This window comes from Triticum urartu, chromosome 6, assembly GCF_003073215.2.
Source record: "Triticum urartu cultivar G1812 chromosome 6, Tu2.1, whole genome shotgun sequence".
NCBI lineage: Eukaryota > Viridiplantae > Streptophyta > Magnoliopsida > Poales > Poaceae > Triticum > Triticum urartu.
The window spans coordinates 455,540,376-455,559,343 of NC_053027.1; positions in this window are offsets into that span (position 1 = coordinate 455,540,376).

Below are 18,968 nucleotides of genomic sequence, written 5' to 3' on the forward strand. Positions count from 1 at the left end.
ACACACAGAGAGGAAACTTGATATTATTAAGATATGTAGAAGCATAGATTCCTCTCTCATAATAATTTTTAGTAGCATCATGAATGAATTCAACAATATAACTGTCACATAAAGCATTATTTTCATAATCCACAAGCATATAAATTTTATTACTCTCCACATAAGCAAATTTCTTCTCATTCATAGTAGTGGGAACAAAACTCAACAAAATAACTATCATGTGAGGCATAATCCAATTGAAAACTAAAATCATGATGACACGTTTCATGGTTATCATTATTCTTTATAGCATACATGTCATCACAATAATCATCAGAGATAGCAACTCTGTTCTCATAATCAATTGGAACCTCTTTCAAAATAGTGGATTTCATCACTAAATAAAGTCATGACCTCTCCAAATCCACTTTCATCAGCATAATCATCATAAATAGGAGGCATACTATCATCATAATAAATTTGCTCATCAAAACTTGAGGGACAAAAAATATCATTTTCATCAAACATAGCATCCCCGAGCTTATGACTTTGCATATCATTAGTATCATGGATATTCAAAGAATTCATACCAATAACATTGCAATCATGCTCATCATTCAAAGATTTAGTGCCAAACATTTTATTGACTTCTTCTTCTAACACTTGAGCACAATTTTCCTTTCCATCATTTTCACGAAAGACATTAAAAAGATGAAGCATATGAGGCAACCTCAATTCCATTTTTTGTAGTTTTTTTACAAACAAAACTAGTGGTAAAACAAGAAACTTAAAGATTCAATTGCAAGATCTAAAGATATACCTTCAAGAACTCACCTCCCCGGCAACGGCGCCAGAAAAGAGCTTGATGTGTACTATGCAACCTTCTTATTGTAGATTCGTGTTGGGCCTCCAAGCGCAGAGTTCTGTAGGACAGTGGCAATTTTCCCTCAACTGGATGACCCAAGGTTTATCAATCTATGGGAGGCGTGCTACCTCTTGAGCTTGTGTTGGTTTTTTCCCTTGAAGAGGAAAGGGTGATCCAGCAAAGTAGAGTAAGTATTTCCCTCCGTTTTGAGAACCAAGGTATCAATCCAGTAGGAGACAACGCTCAAGTCACCGAATACCTGCACAAACAAACACCAACTTGCACCCAACGTGATAAGGGGTTGTCAATCCCTTCACGGTTATTTGCAAAGTGAGATCTGATAGAGATGGATAAACGGTAAAGTAATATTTTTGGTATTTTTGGTTTATGGAACGAAAAGTAAAAGATTGCAAAGAAAATTTAAATAGGATACAAGAATTGTAGCTTGGAAACTTATATGATGGAAAATAGACCAAGGGGAGATAGGTTTCACTAGAGGCTTCTCTCAAGATAGAAAATATTACAGTGGCTGAACAAATTACTGTCGAGCAATTGTGTAGCGACCCGACCTCAAACGGTCAAGTCTCTGTGCTTCAGTGTCATCCCTGGATCGGTAATGCTGACACACAGTACTCGAGGATTTATAATAGAGTAGCAATCACACACTTATTACATCGAATGTCTCAAAAGAGAACTTATTACAATAAATATGGCTTAAGGCCATCTAATATGACAACAACAGAAGGCTTGGAAGATAAGTGAGTCCATCAACTCCAACGGCATAGCTGAACTACACGGCAACGACCTAACGAACCTTACTCCTCGTCTAAAAAGTCTGCAACATAATACGTTGCAGCCCGAAAACGGGTCAGCACATGGAATATGCTGGCAAAGTAACACAGTAGAGCAAGACCAGAATAATGCTATCACTACATGCATATTTGGCTGGTGGAAAGCTCCACGGTTATAGTTTTTGCGAAAAGCCAATTTTCCCTACAACAAAGGAATATATTTTATTTAACTATCATGGTAGTTGAAACATCATTGAGAAGGTTCCTCCAACTCAATTCCAATTAAAGTAGTTAACAACCCAACAATATTATTTAATAGTGATGAGATACTTAGGATACTCCAAGTACTAGATACTCAAGATGTCCATAACCGGGGACACGGCTAACCATGATTAGTTTATACACTATGCAGAGGTTTGCGCACTTTTTCCCACAAGACTCGATCTCCTCTGTTGGATTTCTCGCACTACATGGTGTTTGAGAAACGGATGACCGAGACACAATCTTTCAGAAGCATTAACTCCTTACTCCGGGCGGACCATACCAACCTACATCCCTCTACCTGCTGATCCACCTCTTCAGGAGCTTCACGCAACTTACTCAACTATGCTAGAGCCCATAATAGCTTGTGGCTACACACGGAAGTTTCTAGCATGAAAATATCTCAGTTCCCTTTGAGCCTGGGTGGCGGTCCTTAGGATGATCACACGGGTACTCCAGGATATCCTAGGACAACACTGGATTCCCCAGGTGCCCAACAAACAATCCACCCAGATGTGTATTCAAGTTGCCACCTTAAGTTGAACCATTAATTATCAATCTCACATCTGTCATGGATTTCACTCACCCAAACCACGTCTACGAGCATAGCATAGCAATATAAGCAATACGTGGAAGTAACTCCCAGGGTTTGAATATAACATGGCAATAGGTTCTACCTCATCAACAACTTCCCAACCCACATGTTAATCACATCCTAATCATGCAATGTTTGAGGATTGGAACTAATGCATAAAAACTGGGTGATAAAGGGTATGATCAAAGTGTTACTTGCCTTGCTAATGATCCACAAAACCTAGGGACTCGTAGTAGCACGCTTCGCACTCCGGGTGTTCTATCGCAAACAAACAATGGCATACATAAGCAATCAAGCAAATAAACACGGGTAAATCTCAAATAAGAAGATCTAACCAGAAAGTTCAACTTAAGAACTCCGGTTTGCGAAAAGAATCAAATCAAATGGAGCAACGAAACTAAAATTGCGAAAGAAACAAGATCCGTTTACTAATCTGGACTAAGGTCAAATTTTACAGTAACAAAATCTTGTTCAAGTTCGTTAAACAGAAAGAGGATTTTGAGACGAAGATCTAGGCGCTTGAATCGCCTGATTCCGACAAACGAGCGAAAAGGTAAACTAAAACGAAAATCAGATCAGAAATCGCGATTGAAAATAATCGCAGAAAATCCGAGAAAAAGAAAACTGGCGAACAGGCTAACGAACGAGCGTTCGTTGTCTCTAACTAACGAGCGAAAGCCGTTCGTTAGAACGAACGTACGGACGAACGTCCGCAAAGTAACTAAACCGAGAAAAACCGGCGAACCGATCTAAAAAACGAATCAGGGGTTTTCTGAAAAAAACCGAACTGTTTTTTAAAACCGAACGAACGGCGGCGGCGGCGTATACCTCCGGCGAGGCGGGGCGGCTCCGGCGGGACTGCGGCGAGGCGGCGGCGGTGCAAGGCAGCGGGGCGGGCGGCTAGCGGCAGCGGCGCGGCTTCGTGGCTCCAGGGGGGCCCCGGGTCGGCTTATAAGGGGGAGGGGGTGGTGTGGCTTGGGGAAGGGGCGGGGGGTCGTGGCTGACTCGGCCACGGCGAGCGGCAGCGGCGCGCGGTCTCTGGTTGGGAGACGGCGGAGCGGGGAGGTGGGCCGGTGGCCTGGCTCGGCTGGGCCTCGGCCCTGTCGGGCGCTGAGAAGTTTTTTTTATATAAATAATTTCACCGGAACTTAATAAATCCTAGAAAATAAAATAAAAATCTAAAAATGCCAAAACAAATTTTCACCGTCTAAATAAAATATTTAGAACAAGATGAACATTTTCTTGGCCCTAAAATGCAACTTTGGAAAACGTGCAATTTTTGTAATTCAAATAAAATAGCAATAAAATCCGAATAAAATCAAATATTTGATTTTAATATTTTTCTTCCAATATTTCATTTATTTTGGAGAAGTCATATTATCTCCTCTCATATATTTTTAATATGAATATTTTCGGAGAGAAAAATGATTAAAACCAAAATCCTCGTTTCAATATTTGATAGAATTCAAATATGAAAAGAAAGAAATCCCCAACTCTCTCCGAGGGTCCTTGAGTTGCTTAGGTTTTCGAGGATCGAGAAACGAAATGCAATAAAATATGATATGCATGAATGCTCTATGTATAACATTCCAAATTGAAAATTTGGGATGTTACAAACCTACCCTCCTTAAGTTGAATCTCGCCCTCGAGATTCGGGTTGGCCAGAAAATAGGTGTGGGTGGTCTTTGTGAAGATCATCCTCTCGTTCCCAGGTGGCTTCATCCTCGGTATGGTGGCTCCACTGAACTTTGTAAAACTTGATAACCTTGCTGCGGGTGACTCGGCTGGCAGATTCAAGAATCCTGACTGGCTTCTCCTTATAGGTCAAATCACTGTCCAACTGAATCGCCTCCAAGGGTACTGTATCTCTTAATGGTATATCGGCCATCTCAGCATGACACTTCTTCAGTTGTGAAACATGAAATACATCATGAACTCCTAACAGTCCTTCAGGTAACTCCAACTTGTAGGCAACTTCTCCCATACGTTCCAAAATTCGATACGGTCCTATAAATCTCGGGGCTAACTTTCCCTTAACTCCAAAATGTTTCACTCCTCGTAGGGGTGACACTCGCAGATATGCTCTATCTCCAATTTCATAGGTTATCTCCTTGCGTTTCGAATCTGCATAACTTTTCTGTATGGACTGAGCTACCTTCAGTCTATCTCGGATCAGCTAAACTTTCTCTTCAGACTCCTTGATCAAATCTGGTCCAAACAACTGTCGGTCTCCAACTTCATCTCACATCAACGGTGTTCTGCACCTTCGTCCATACAGGGCTTCGAATGGTGTCATCTTCAAACTGGCTTGGTAGCTATTGTTGTATGAGAACTCCGCGTAGGGAAAGTTTTCATCCCAACTAGATCCATAATCTGGCGCACAGGCCCTCAACATATCCTCCAGAATCTGGTTGACTCTCTCGGTCTGTCCATCTGTCTGCGGGTGGAATGTTGTACTGAATTCCAGCCTTGTTCCCGAAGTTTGGTGCAACTGATGCCAAAACTTTGAGGTAAACTGTGTTCCTTTATCTGATACGATGGTCCTCGGAACTCCATGCAGACATACGATCCTGGTCATATATATCTTGGCAAACTTTGCACTTTGTATAGGTGGTTTTCACTGGGATAAAGTGAGCTACTTTCGTCAAGCGGTCAACTACTACCCATATAGAATCATATCCTGGTTTGGCCCTGGGCAATCCGGTGATGAAATCCATGCCAAGTTTATCCCACTTCCACTCGAGTATCGGCATAGGCTGTAACAATCATGCTGGCTTTTGATGCTCAGCCTTCACTCTCTGACATACATCACATACGGCTACATACTCGGCAATATCCTTCTTCATACCAGTCCACCAGAAATGTTCCTTCAAATCCAAATACATCTTGGTGTTTCCGGGGTGTATCAAGTATGGTGAGTCATGAGCCTCCTGAAGTATTAACTTCCTGATCTCTATGTTATTGGGCACATAAACACGGTCCTCAAACCATAAGGTGTAGTGCTCATCCTCACGAAAACCTTTGGCCTTTCCTTCGCTCATTCTCTCTTTTATCTCGGCAATCTCTTTGTCATCCTTCTGAGCTTCTCGAATCTTTCCTAACAATGTAGACTGAACCTCCATTGTTGCAACAAAACCTCTAGGAGCAATCTCCAATCGAAGTTCCCTGAGATCCTCTGCTAACTCCTTTGGCAATCCCATGCTTACTAGGGTATTAGCATAACTCTTCCGACTCAAAGCGTGTGCTACAACATTGGCCTTTCCTGGATGATAGTGAAGCTTCATGTCATAATCCTTTATAAGCTCCAACCATCTTCTCTGCCTAAGGTTCAGCTCCTTCTGCGTGAAAATGTACTTCAAACTCTTATGATCCGTGTACACATCAAAATGATTTCCAATAAGGTAATGTCTCCAGGTCTTCAACGCATCCACTACAACTGCTAACTCCAAATCATGCGTGGCATAATTTAATTCGTGCGGTTTTAGTTGTCGCGAGGCATATGAAACAACTCTTCCGTCCTGCATAAGCACACTTCCAAGTCCTAGGCGAGAGGCATCGCAATACACCTAAACTCCTTACATATTGTAACGCCCTCGATGCGGCTATAGCTCCCACGTGTCGAGGCACGACTTAGAGGCATAACCGCATTGAAAGCAATGTCGCAAGTTAGGCAATCTTCACAACATCCCACGTAATATAGATAATAAAAGGGGAGAAACATAGTTGGCTTACACTCGCCACGTCAATCAAAGTACATAAATAGCATTACAACATTCAAACACTCATGGCCCGACTACGGCGCCAAAATAAAATATAACCCAACATGCGACACGGTCCCGATCGCCCCAACTGGGCACCACTACTGATCATCAGGGAAAGACACGTAGTATCGGCGTGAGTCCTCGTCGAACTCCCACTTGAGCTCAAGCGCGTCATCTGGAACGGAATCATCAGGCCCTGCATCTGGTTTGGAAGTAATCTGTGAGCCACAGGGACTCAGCAATCTCGCACCCTCGCGATCAAGACTATTTGAGCTTATAGGTAAAGGCAAGGTAAAAATATGTGGAGCTGCAGCAAGCGACTAGCATATATGGTGGCTAACCTGTTCACAAAAGAGAGCGAGAAGAGAGGGCAAAGCGCTAACGAGTAACTAGAGGGCAACCTGCGGCAAGCATTACTCCAACGCCGTGTTCACTTCCCGGACTCTGCCGAGAAGAGACCATCACGGCAACTCACACAGTTGATTCATTTTAATTTAAGTTAAGGTTCAAGTTTTCTACAACCGGACATTAACAAATTCCCATCTGCCCATAACCGCGGGCACGACTTTCGAAAGTTCAAATCCCTGCAGGGGAGTCCCAACTTAGCCCATGACAAGCTCTCACGGTCAACTAAGGAATAGACCTCCTCCCGAGACGTTCCGATCAGACTCGGTATCCCGGTTCTACAAGACACTTCGACAACTTAAAACAAATCCAGCAACACCGCCTGAATGTGCCGACAAATCCCGATAGGAGCTGCACATATCTCGTTCTCAGGGCACACTCAGATTGTCCTAAGTACGGGTAGGCCAGCCCAGAGTTGCCCCTGGTGGCCACCGGCAGCTGACAGGTGGACCAACACTTAGAGGAGCACTGGCCCGGGGGGGTTTAAAAATAAGATGACCCTCGGGCTCCGGAAACCCAAGGGAAAAAGAGGCTAGGTGGAAAATGGTAACACCAAAGTTGAGCATTGCTGGAAAAGCTTTAATCAAGGCAAACTATCAAGGGGTTCCCATTATCACCCAACCGCGTAAGGAACGCAAAATCCCGGAACATAACACCGATATGACGGAAACTAGGGCGGCAAGAGTGGAACAAAACACTAGGCGAGAGGCCGAGCCTTCCACCCTTTACCAAGTATATAGATGCATTAAGATAACAAGGCAATATAATGATATCCCAACAAGTAAAATAATGTTCCAACAAGGAACGGTCTCCAATCTTCACCTGCAACTAGCAACGCTATAAGAGGGGCTGCGCAAAGCGGTAACATAGCCAATCAACGGTTTGCTAGGACATGGTGGGTTAGAGGTTTGACATGGCAATTTGGGAGGCATGATAAGCAAGTGGTAGGCATCGTAGCATAGGCATAGCAAAAGAGCGAGCATCTAGCAAAGCAAAGATAGTAGTGATTTCGAGGGTATGATCATCTTGCCTGCAAAGTTGTCAGAGTTAACTGGATCCTCGAAAGCAAACTCAACGAGCTCCTCGTTAGCGAACTCGTCTCCCGGCTCTACCCAAACAAGACAAACAAGCAACAAGGACGCAATCAACCACGTGCAAAGCTCAAACAATATGATGCAAAGATGGTATGCTATGTGGGATGCGATATGCGATGCATATGCAAGATTTGACAAGGAATGAATGAACCTGGCCTCAACTTGGAAATCCAAGTGTGCCACTGGAAAGATGAGATGAAATCGCTTGAAAACGATATAAAGATCACCGGAATCGGAGTTACGGTTTGGAAATGGCAAGCAATTCAAATATGACCACGGTCTGCGATTTACAGCAAGTAGCCATATAAATGCAACAAGATGAACGTGCTACAGCACCCAAACATGGCAGAAAAATACATGGCAGGGATCCATTCATGATGCTTATCAAAAGAGGAACATTGAGCTACGGCCAATTCATCCATTAACAGGTTCAAACAAGCATGGCAAAAATGCATTTGGTAAACAGATTTCAGACTTAGTGAAATTAACACTTGTCTGGAATTTCAGATCAGGTAGCACAATTTGGAGCATGAAAACTATATGCTACAGGACCTGAACATGGAAAAGTAAAGCATGAAATGGAGCTACTCAAAGATCTTAACAAAAGTCCCTTAGTGGCCTTGAGCCAAAAGGGATCAGAAAATACATTTGCAAGCATGTGAACATGGCAAAAACATAATCAGATCACAAACTTAGTGAAAAACTGGAGCATGCAAATCAGATATCAAGTAGGCATGTTTACGAGCTCGATACACTCACTACAGAGCAAGTCATGACAATCTAAGCATGCACCCATCAAGAATACACATTATACAAGCTAGACATGGCAAGAACAATAACATAGCATGCACGGATCAACTACAACATCCTCGGCAAAATCGCTAACAAGTAGACAATTCTGCCCAGATTACGAAATAGCAAAAGTAGAGCTCGATTGACTCAAGCTAGGGTGCCCAAATGCAAACAAAGACATGGATGGATAGAGCACTACAAGAAATTAACAAATCATCCTTACTGATCATCCTCAAAAGAGGCACGGATCACTAGGAAACAACATGAACATATGGCATATTGAGATAAAACAGATCAAGGACTTAGTGGAATTGCTAAGTCCCTGAAATCAGCATTAACGAATGCACCACTTTGCAAGCTTGTGCTAGTCACCACACACATCAAAAAAATACATGGTTGCACCTCTGGAAAGATGGCAAACATATAACAAAACATGTAGAGCTCAGGGGCATATCATGCACACATTAATCATGGCAAAAATGACAAATATCTAATTTGGTGCAGCAGATCTGACAATTAACTCAAATAGCACTCTTCCAACAGCATTTCGGGCATCAACATGAACTCAAATAAAAATGATGCAATGAGATGAAATGATGTGCTCTCTGAGACGAACATTTTGATATGCTATATGCCCAAAACAGAGCTACGGATTAGGAGTTACGATGCGAATGAACATAGCCAAAATATTAGGGTTTCGGCAAAAAGTCAACCCGAGACAAATCTCAAATCTATATCCGGCCGGGCGCGGACTTCGTGGTTCGCCGTAGAGGGGGTTTGCCGGCCGGAGAGGGACTTGCCGGCGACGACGCGGGGAACGGCAGAGGGCGGCGGAGGCGGAGATGGCCGGAGAGGCCGGGCGGCGGAGGCGGAGATGGCCGGAGAGGCCGGGCGGCGAGGCGCGGCCGGTGACGGGGCGGCGCGCCGGCGTCGGGAAGCGTCGGCGGAGCTCGCCGACGATGGTGGCGGTGGCCGGCGCGGCTCCGGGCGCCGGCGTTGGCGGAGATGGCGCCGGGGTCGGGCGACGATGGAGGCGGGCGGCGCTGCGCTCCGGGTCGGGGAGGGCCCCGCACGGGCCCGGGCGGGCCTGCGCGGCGGCGCGTGGTGGCGATGTGGGCGCGGCGCCACGTGGCGAGCGTCGATTGGTGCGGGCCGGCGGATCCGGACGTGTCCGTCGGTGGCGATTTAGTCCGGCGGCGGCGGGGAGAGTTAGGGTAGGTTTGCACCGCGAATTTTTGGAGGGGGAGGTGTATATATAGGCATAGAGGGAGCTAGGAGAGTCCAAATGAGGTGCGGTTTTCGGCCACGCGATCGTGATCGAACGCTCTAGATGATGGAGAGGGTTTTGGAGGGTTTTGGGCCAAATGGAGAGGTGTTGGGCTGCAACACACGAGGCCTTTTCGGTCCCTCGGTTAACCGTTGGAGCATCAAACGAAGTCCAAATGGTACGAAACTTGACAGGCGGTCTACAGGTAGTAAACCAAGGCCGCTTGGCAAGTCTCAGTCCAATCCGGAAATGTTTAACCCCACACACGAAATAAAGGTAGAAATGACCACCGGAGGAGAACGGAGCGCCGGAATGCAAAACGACATAACGGGAAAAATGCTCGGATGCATGAGACGAACACGTATGCAAATGCAATGCACATGATGACATGATATGAGATGCATGACAACGATAACAATACACGGAGACAAAACCTGAACCCGAGAAAATAAAATAACTTAACGCCGGAAACGGCAAGAGTTGGATTACATATTGGGAAAAACATATCCGGGGTGTTACAACACTCCACCACTATGAGAGGATCTCGTCCCGAGATCTAGGACTGAAAGAACGCCGGGTACTCAGAACGGAGGTGATCCTTCGCGTTCCCAGGTAGCTTCACGGTCGGAATGGTGTGACCACTTGACTTTGAGGAATTGATTGACTTGTTGCGAGTCTTGCGTTCAGTCTCTTCAAGAATAGCAACGGTGCTCACGATAAGAGAGATCTTCTTGGAGCTCAATGTCCTCGAAGTTGACGGTGCGGTCAGGAGTCTTGAAGCACTTTCGAGCTGAGAGACATGGAACACGTCATGCACATTTGCAAAGTTTGAAGGAAGCTCGAGTTGATAGGCGAGATCGCCTCTCTTGCTGACGATCTTGAAAGGTCCCACGTATCTGGGGGCAAGCTTCCCTTTGATACCGAAGCGACAAGTACCTTTCATTGGAGAGACGCGGAGGTAAACATGATCTCTGATCTCGAAAGCCAAATCACGGTGCTTACTATCATAGTAGCTCTTCTGGCGGGATTGGGCTGCTTTGAGGTTATCTTGAATGACTTTGCACATTTCCTCTGCCTCTGTGATTAAGTCATTACCCAAAAGCTGACGTTCACCGGTTTCGGACCAGTTGAGAGGGGTACGACACTTCCTGCCATACAGAATTTCAAATGGGGCCTTGCCCGAACTTGCTTGAAAACTGTTGTTGTAGGAGAATTCAGCATATGGAAGACAATCCTCCCACTTCATGCCGAAGGAGATCACACAAGCCCTAAGCATATCTTCAAGAATCTGATTGACACGCTCGACTTGACCGCTAGTTTGAGGATGGAAAGCTGTACTGAAGCGGATGTTGGTGCCCATGGCCTTCTGAAAAGAATCCCAAAACTTGGAGGTAAAGATGCTGCCACGGTCTGAAGAGATCGCTTGTGGAATACCGTGCAGAGAGACAATCCGAGAGGTATAGAGCTCCGCCAATTGAGCTGCAGTGATTGACTCTTTGATAGGCAGAAAATGAGCCACTTTAGTGAGTTTGTCGATGACAATGAATATAACATCATTGCCACACTTGGACTTTGGAAACCCAGTCACGAAGTCCATCTCAATGTGGTCGAACTTCCATTCTGGAATGGCAAAAGGTTGGAGGAGACCATCTGGCCTTTGGTGTTCTGCCTTCACTCTTCTGCAGACATCACACTCATTCACGAACTGAGCAATCTCGCGCTTCATTCGAGTCCACCAATAAGCCTGCTTGAGGTCCTGATACATCTTCGTGCTCCCAGGGTGGATGGAGAGGAGAGAATTGTGAGCCTTGTTCATGATCACTTTACGAAGGTCACCTTTGGGCACAACAATACGATCCTCGAAGAAGAGAGTATCCTTGTCATCAAGGCGGTAGCACTTGTACTTGGGTTGACTCTTGGCAATCCCAACCTTCACCTTTTTCACCATAGCATCCAGAAGTTGAGCTTGGTGAATCTGGTCTTCCAAGGTAGGAGAGACTTGAAGGTTGGCGAGGAAACCTTGAGGAACAACTTGCAGATTAAGTTTGCGGAAAGCTTCACAAAGCTCGGGTTGATAAGGCTTGAGAATAAGACTGTTGCAATAAGCCTTCCTGCTCAATGCGTCAGCAATCACATTGGCCTTGCCTGGAGTATACTCGATACTCGGATTATACTCTTGAATCATCTCGACCCATCGAGTCTGCCTGAGGTTGAGATTAGGCTGAGTGAAGATGTACTTGAGACTCTTGTGGTCAGTGAAGATGTCCACTTTTCTTCCCAATAAGAGATGTCTCCAAGTCAAAAGAGCATGCACAACTGCCGCCAACTCGAGGTCATGAGTGGGGTAGTTCTTCTCGTTGGGCTTCAACTGGCGAGAGGTATAAGCCACAACTTTCTTCTCTTGCATCAACACTGCGCCGAGACCTTGGAGAGAGGCATCACAAAAGACCTCATACGGCTTGGATTCATCAGGAGGAGTCAGAACTGGAGCAGTGACCAATTTCTCTTTCAAAGTGTTGAAAGCAATGTCACACTCCGGAGACCAAACGTACTTGACGTGCTTCTGGAGAAGATTTGAGAGAGGCTTCGCGATCCTAGAAAAGTTTTCAACGAATCTTCGATAGTAGCTTGCGAGACCGAGGAAGCTACGGAGTTGCTTCATGTTCTGAGGTGGTTCCCAATTCACAATTGCAGACACCTTCTCAGGATTTACCGCAATGCCCTTGGTAGAGATGATATGACCAAGATAAAGGACCTCATCGAGCCAAAATTCGCACTTGGAGAACTTGGCGTAGAATTGGTGTTCCCTGAGCTTATCGAGTACCAAACGCAAGTGCTTGGCATGATCTTCCTTGTTCTTCGAAAAGACCAGAATGTCGTCGAGATAGACCAAAACGAAGTCATTGGTGTAGGCGTTGAAGATGAAATTCATCATGCGAGAGAACGTCGGAGGAGCGTTGACGAGGCCAAAAGACATGACAGTGTATTCATATGACCCATAGCTTGTCCTGAAAGCCGTCTTGGGAATATCTTGCTCACGGATTCGAATCTGATGATAACCCATACGGAGATCAAGCTTGGAGAATACTTGGGCACCTTTGAGTTGTTCGAACAGCTCGTTGATGTTGGGAAGTGGGTATTTGTTCTTGATGGTCTTCTTGTTCAATGGACGGTAATCAACACAAAGTCGGTCCGTTCCATCCTTCTTCTTCACAAAAAGAACACCACAACCCCACGGAGAAGAACTAGGTCGAATGAGACCCATTCTCTCTTGAGTATCGAGTTGCTTCTTCAGCTCCTTCAACTCTTCAGGTCCGAGCTTGTAAGGACGCTTGCACACCGGTTCCGTGCCAGGCTCAAGATTGATGACGAATTCAACTGGCCGGTGCGGAGGCATTCCTGGAAGCTCTTCTGGAAAGACGTCTTGATATTCGCAAACGGCTAGAATCTGCGGGATAGCATCCAGTTCACCCTTCTCATTGAGAGAAAACAGACGGATGGTATCATCACGAGCGGCAAAGATAATTACATCCTCAGATGAATGAGTCAATTGAATCTGCCTGGCTGCACAATCAAGCTGAGCCTTGTGCTTAGAAAGCCAATCCATTCCGAGAATAAGATCAATATCCGAGTCACCAAGAACCGTTGGAGAAGCCAGAAACTTGTAGTCACCCAAGGTGATAGTAACATCCGGAACGATGGAGTTAGCATGCATGCGCTTACCGGGAGAGACAACTGCTAACGGACTAGGCAAAACTTTCAAAGTCAATTCATGCCTAGATGTAAACGGTCTCGAGATGAAACAATGCGATGCACCAGTGTCAAAAAAAACTTTTGCAGGAATATCATTAACAGGAAGGTTACCCATGATGACATCTGACGAGTCCTCTGCCTGAGCTGCATTTATCAAGTTGACCTTGGCGTGCTTGGGGTTATGCTTGACCACAGCTGTACTTGCCGATCTCACAGGAGGAGGAGGAGGAACACGCCTCTGGTTGAAGCATTTGTTGGCATAGTGACCCTTCTGTTGGCACTTGTTGCACGTGACCACTGAAAGAGGACGGTGATACGGAGCACTTGATCTTGGAGCTTGAGACTAAGTCTTGTTCTGAAAGCCGGGGTTGGGTGGGTGGGAAGATCCACTGCCACCTTTGCTCTTCTGCTGATACGGCTGACGGAACGGAGGAGGAGGAAGCCAATACTTCTGCTGCTTGGCCACTTGAGTAGAGGAAGAAGGAGTAGCATCTCTGACTCGCTTCTTGGAAGCATCACACCTTAGTTGAGCAGCCTCTTGCTTCAATGCCATGTTGTAGAACTCATCGTACCTCAAGGGCTCAAAGAGAACAAGAGCTAGCTGGATTTCTTCCCTGAGACCACCCCTGAACTGGTATATCATGCTCTTCTCGTCAGGGACGTCCTGCTTAGCAAAGCGGGCAAGCTTCTGAAACAACTTGTTGTAGTCATAGACAGACAAAGAGCCTTGCTCCAGGTTGCGGAATTCCTCATGCTTGCTTTCAACCACGCTCTGAGGGATATGATGAGCTTTGAAGTCTTGACGGAATTCATCCCAGGTAATCACACGGCCTCCTCTGGAATCCTTGTACTGCCGGAACCATTCTGCAGCTTGGTCTTTGAGTTGGAAGGAAGCGAACTTGACAAAGTCCTCAGGCCTGACGTTACTCCACTCGAAATGCTTGCACAGATCCACGAGCCAATCGTCAGCATCAGTTGCCTCAACACAATTGCTGAAAGTCTTTGGCCTGTTAGCAAGGAACTGGTTGAGTGTAGCAAAGTGATTTTGATTGTTGCCTTGGTTGCCTTGGTTCGCTTGATTGCGCTCTTGAAGAATTTGCATGATCAACTGTGTGTTTGCATTGGTTGCGGCCATCATAGCTTGCCATGCCTCCGGAGGAGGTGGAGGTGGTGGCGGATCCTGATTCTGATTCTGGTTGGTGCTCTTAGCGGGAGCCATCCTGAAGAGGGTGACAACCGTTAGCACATTGACAGATAAAATGAAGCTGAATCAAACGGGTTGAAATTGCAACATAAAGTCTTCACATCCGAACATAAGAACGAATGCATTCCACTTGAAATGGTCACATATCCATAAATTGAGAAGCCACTTAGAATTTAGGTAGAGGAATAAATCAACAAGGTACGGATCAAGAACGAATACTCGGTAAGAAATCTCAATCTCAAACCAAATATCCATGGAAGAAGGAGTAGATCTACAAGAATTCCCACCTATGAAACTCCTGAACCTTTCCGGTTATGCAATAAGGTGTTGGGGATACAGGGGAAGCACAATATCTCACCCAAATCTAGCAAATCCTACATCCAGCTGTATCCATCCTTCAACACATAACCGAGAAAACTTCGGAAACCATCTACCTCAACCTTCGAAAAGCATCTGTTATACAAGTTATGGCGATACTCCCGAACTCCCGCCCCAGTACTGGGTGGCGTCGAGGTTCTCTCACCAACGAACTGCATAAAAGAGATTTTCGATGTCGGCGTACTAAACTCAGGTATTCCAGAACTGCAATGATAAAATTGTGACAACAACACCTCGGAGCTCAACTCCCCGGGACACTACCACAATCCCTAAAGACAGGAGGCACCAAGAACAATGTTCTCGTCACAAAACCATCAAGGACGCAATCAACCACGTGCAAATCTCAAACAATATGATGCAAAGATGGTATGCTATGCAGGATGCGATATGCGATGCATATGCAAGATTTGACAAGGAATGAATGAACCTGGCCTCAACTTGGAAATCCAAGTGTGACACTGGAAAGATGAGATGAAATCGCTTGAAAACGATATAAAGATCACCGGAATCGGAGTTACGGTTTGGAAATGGCAAGCAATTCAAATATGACCACGGTCTGCGATTTACAGCAAGTAGCCATCTAAATGCAACAAGATGAACATGCTACAGCACCCAAACATGGCAGCAAAATACATGGCAGGGATCCATTAATGATGCTTATCAAAAGAGGAACACTGAGCTACGGCCAATTCATCCATTAACAGGTTCAAACAAGCATGGCAAAAATGCATTTGGTAAACAGATTTCAGACTTAGTGAAATTAACACTTGTCTGGAATTTCAGATCAGGTGGCACACTTTGGAGCATAAAAACTATATGCTACAGGACCTGAACATGGCAAAGTAAAGCATGGCATGGAGCTACTCAAAGAGCTTAACAAAAGTCCCTTAGTGGCCTTGAGCCAAAAGGGATCAGAAAATACATTTGCAAGCATGTGAACATGGCAAAAACATAATCAGATCACAAACTTAGTGAAAAACTGGAGAGCAAGTCATGACAATCTAAGCATACACCCATCAAGAATACACATAATACAAGCTAGACATTACAAGAACAATAACATAGCATGCACGGATCAACTACAACATCCCCGGCAAAATCGCTAACAAGTAGACAATCTGCCCATATTCATGAAATGACAAAAGTAGAGCTCGAATGACTCAAGCTAGGGTGCTCCATAATTGCAAACAAAGACATGGATGGATAGAGCACTACAATATTAACAAAACATCCTTACTGATCATCCTCAAAAGAGGCACGGATCACTAGGAAACAACATGAACATATGGCATATTGAGATAAATAGATCAAGGACTTAGTGGAAATGTTAAGTTGCTAAAATCAGCATTAACGAATGCACCACTTTGCAAGCTTGTGCTAGTCACCACACACATCACAAAAATACATGGGTTGCACCTCTGGATAGATGGCAAAACATATAACAAAACACATGTAGAGCTCAGGGGCATATCATGCACACAATAATCATGGCAAAAATGACAAATATCTAATTGGAGCAGTAGATCTGACAATTATCTCAAATAGCATTCTTCCAACAGCATTTCGGGCATCAAGATGAACTCAAATGAAAATGATGCAATGAGATGAAATGATGTGCTCTCTGAGACGAACATTTTGATATGCTATATGCCCAAAACGGAGCTTACGGATGCGAAAGTTACATGCAATGAACATGCAAAATATATTAGGGTTTCGGGCAAAAGATCAACCCTAGATCTGGATCTAGATCTGGCGCCGCACGGATAACGAGGTTCGCTGGACTTGGAGCTCGCCAGTTGAGACGGAGGGCCGGCGGAGATGACTGGGCGTGGTGAAGGAGGCCGGAAAGAGAGGCGGGTCAGCCACGGTCAGGGCAGAAGCAATTAGGTTATCATACTTTGGTGCGCTGTGGTGCTTGCGCGTGGTCTGACTGCGCGTTTGCGGGCTGGCCGAGGGAAGCTCGCCGGCGACCGGCGCCCGGTGGCGGGCGTCTCGCCGGCTGAACGTTTTAAGATGGTGTTGCGCTGGGCTGGATCGAATGCAGGGTACGCGTGCGACGCACGGGCTTAAATTTGCGAGGACAAATGGCGTTAGGCAAAGTGCTCATGCCGGGCCGGCGGCGCGCGCGGCCTCGAGGGCCGGACGGCCTGCGGGCCTCAGGCGGTGGCGGCCGAGTGGCGCGCGCACCACGTGGCGGCCCGGTTGGCGGGCGGCGGCGGACGCTGTCCGGTCCGGGGACGGACGTGTCCGGCGGCGCGAGATGGATTTTTTTAGGGTTTGAAGAGGGGATCCGGAATTTTGAGGAGGGGTCTATATAGAGGTAGAGGGAGCTAGGAGTGTCCAAATGAGGTGCGGTTTTCGGCCACGCGATCATGATCGAACGCTCTAGATGATGGAGAGGGTTTTGGTGGGTTTTGGGCCAAATTGGAGGGGTGTTGGGCTGCAACACACACGAGGCCTTTTCGGTCCCTCGGTTAACCGTTGGAGCATCAAACGAAGTCCAAATGGTACGAAACTTGACAGGCGGTCTACCGGTAGTAAACCAAGGCCGCTTGGCAAGTCTCGGTCCAATCCGGAAATGTTTAATCCCCACACACGAAAGAAAGGTAGAAATGACCACCGGAGGAGAACGGAGCGCCGGAATGCAAAACGGACAACGGGGAAAATGCTCGAATGCATGAGATGAACACGTATGCAAATGCAATGCACATGATGACATGATATGAGATGCATGACAACGATAACAACACACGGAGACAAAAACCCGAACCCGAGAAAATAAAATAACTTAACGCCGGAAACGGCAAGAGTTGGATACATATTGGGAAATCATATCCGGGGTGTTACAAAACTCACCTCACATTCTTCTGTCCATTTAAATTTGGTATCCTTCTTCAATAACTCTGTCATTGGCTTCACAATTTTGGAAAAAATTTCAATGAATCTCCGATAGTATTCTGCGAGTCCAAGAAAACTGCGGATCTCGCTAACTGAAGTGGGTGCCAACCATTCAGTAACTGACTGAACCTTGGTGGGATCTACTGCTACATATTCTCCTGATATAACATGTCCAAGGAATCCGACTTCCTTCAGCCAAAACTTGCATTTTCTGAACTTGGCATACAACTGATGTTCCCTGAGTTTCTCGAGAACTAAGCGCAAATGCTCTTCGTGCTCCTCCTCATTCTTCGAGTATACCATTATATCATCAATGAACACCAAAACAAACTTATCCAAATATTCCATGAACACCTTGTTCATCATGCTCATGAAATAGGCCGGGGCGTTAGTCAGTCCAAACGACATGACCGTATATTCATACAACCCGTACCGTGTGGTGAATGCTGTCTTTGGTATATCCTTCTCTCGTATCTTCAACTGGTGATATCCTGATCGCAGATCGATCTTTGAAAACACCTTAGCTCCTTGCAGTTGGTCAAACAAATCATTGATCATCGGCAGTGGGTATTTGTTCTTGATCGTCACGTCATTTAACGCACGATAATCAACAACCATTCTTAGAGACTTATCCTTCTTCTCAACCAAAAGCACTGGGGCTCCCCATGGTGATGAACTCCGTCAGATGTAACATTTCTCCAATAACTCCTTGATCTGTTTCTTAATCTCCTCCAGATCATTTGCGGGCATCCGGTATGGTCTCTTTGATATTGGCCCTGTACCTGGCAATAGCTCTATCAAAAACTTGATGTCTCGATCCGGTGGCATGCCTGGTAACTCCTCTGGAAAAACATCCGGGTAATCCTTTACTACAGGTACTTCCTCCTGAACAACTCCCGTGAGGGTATTCACTTGGCTACTCCTT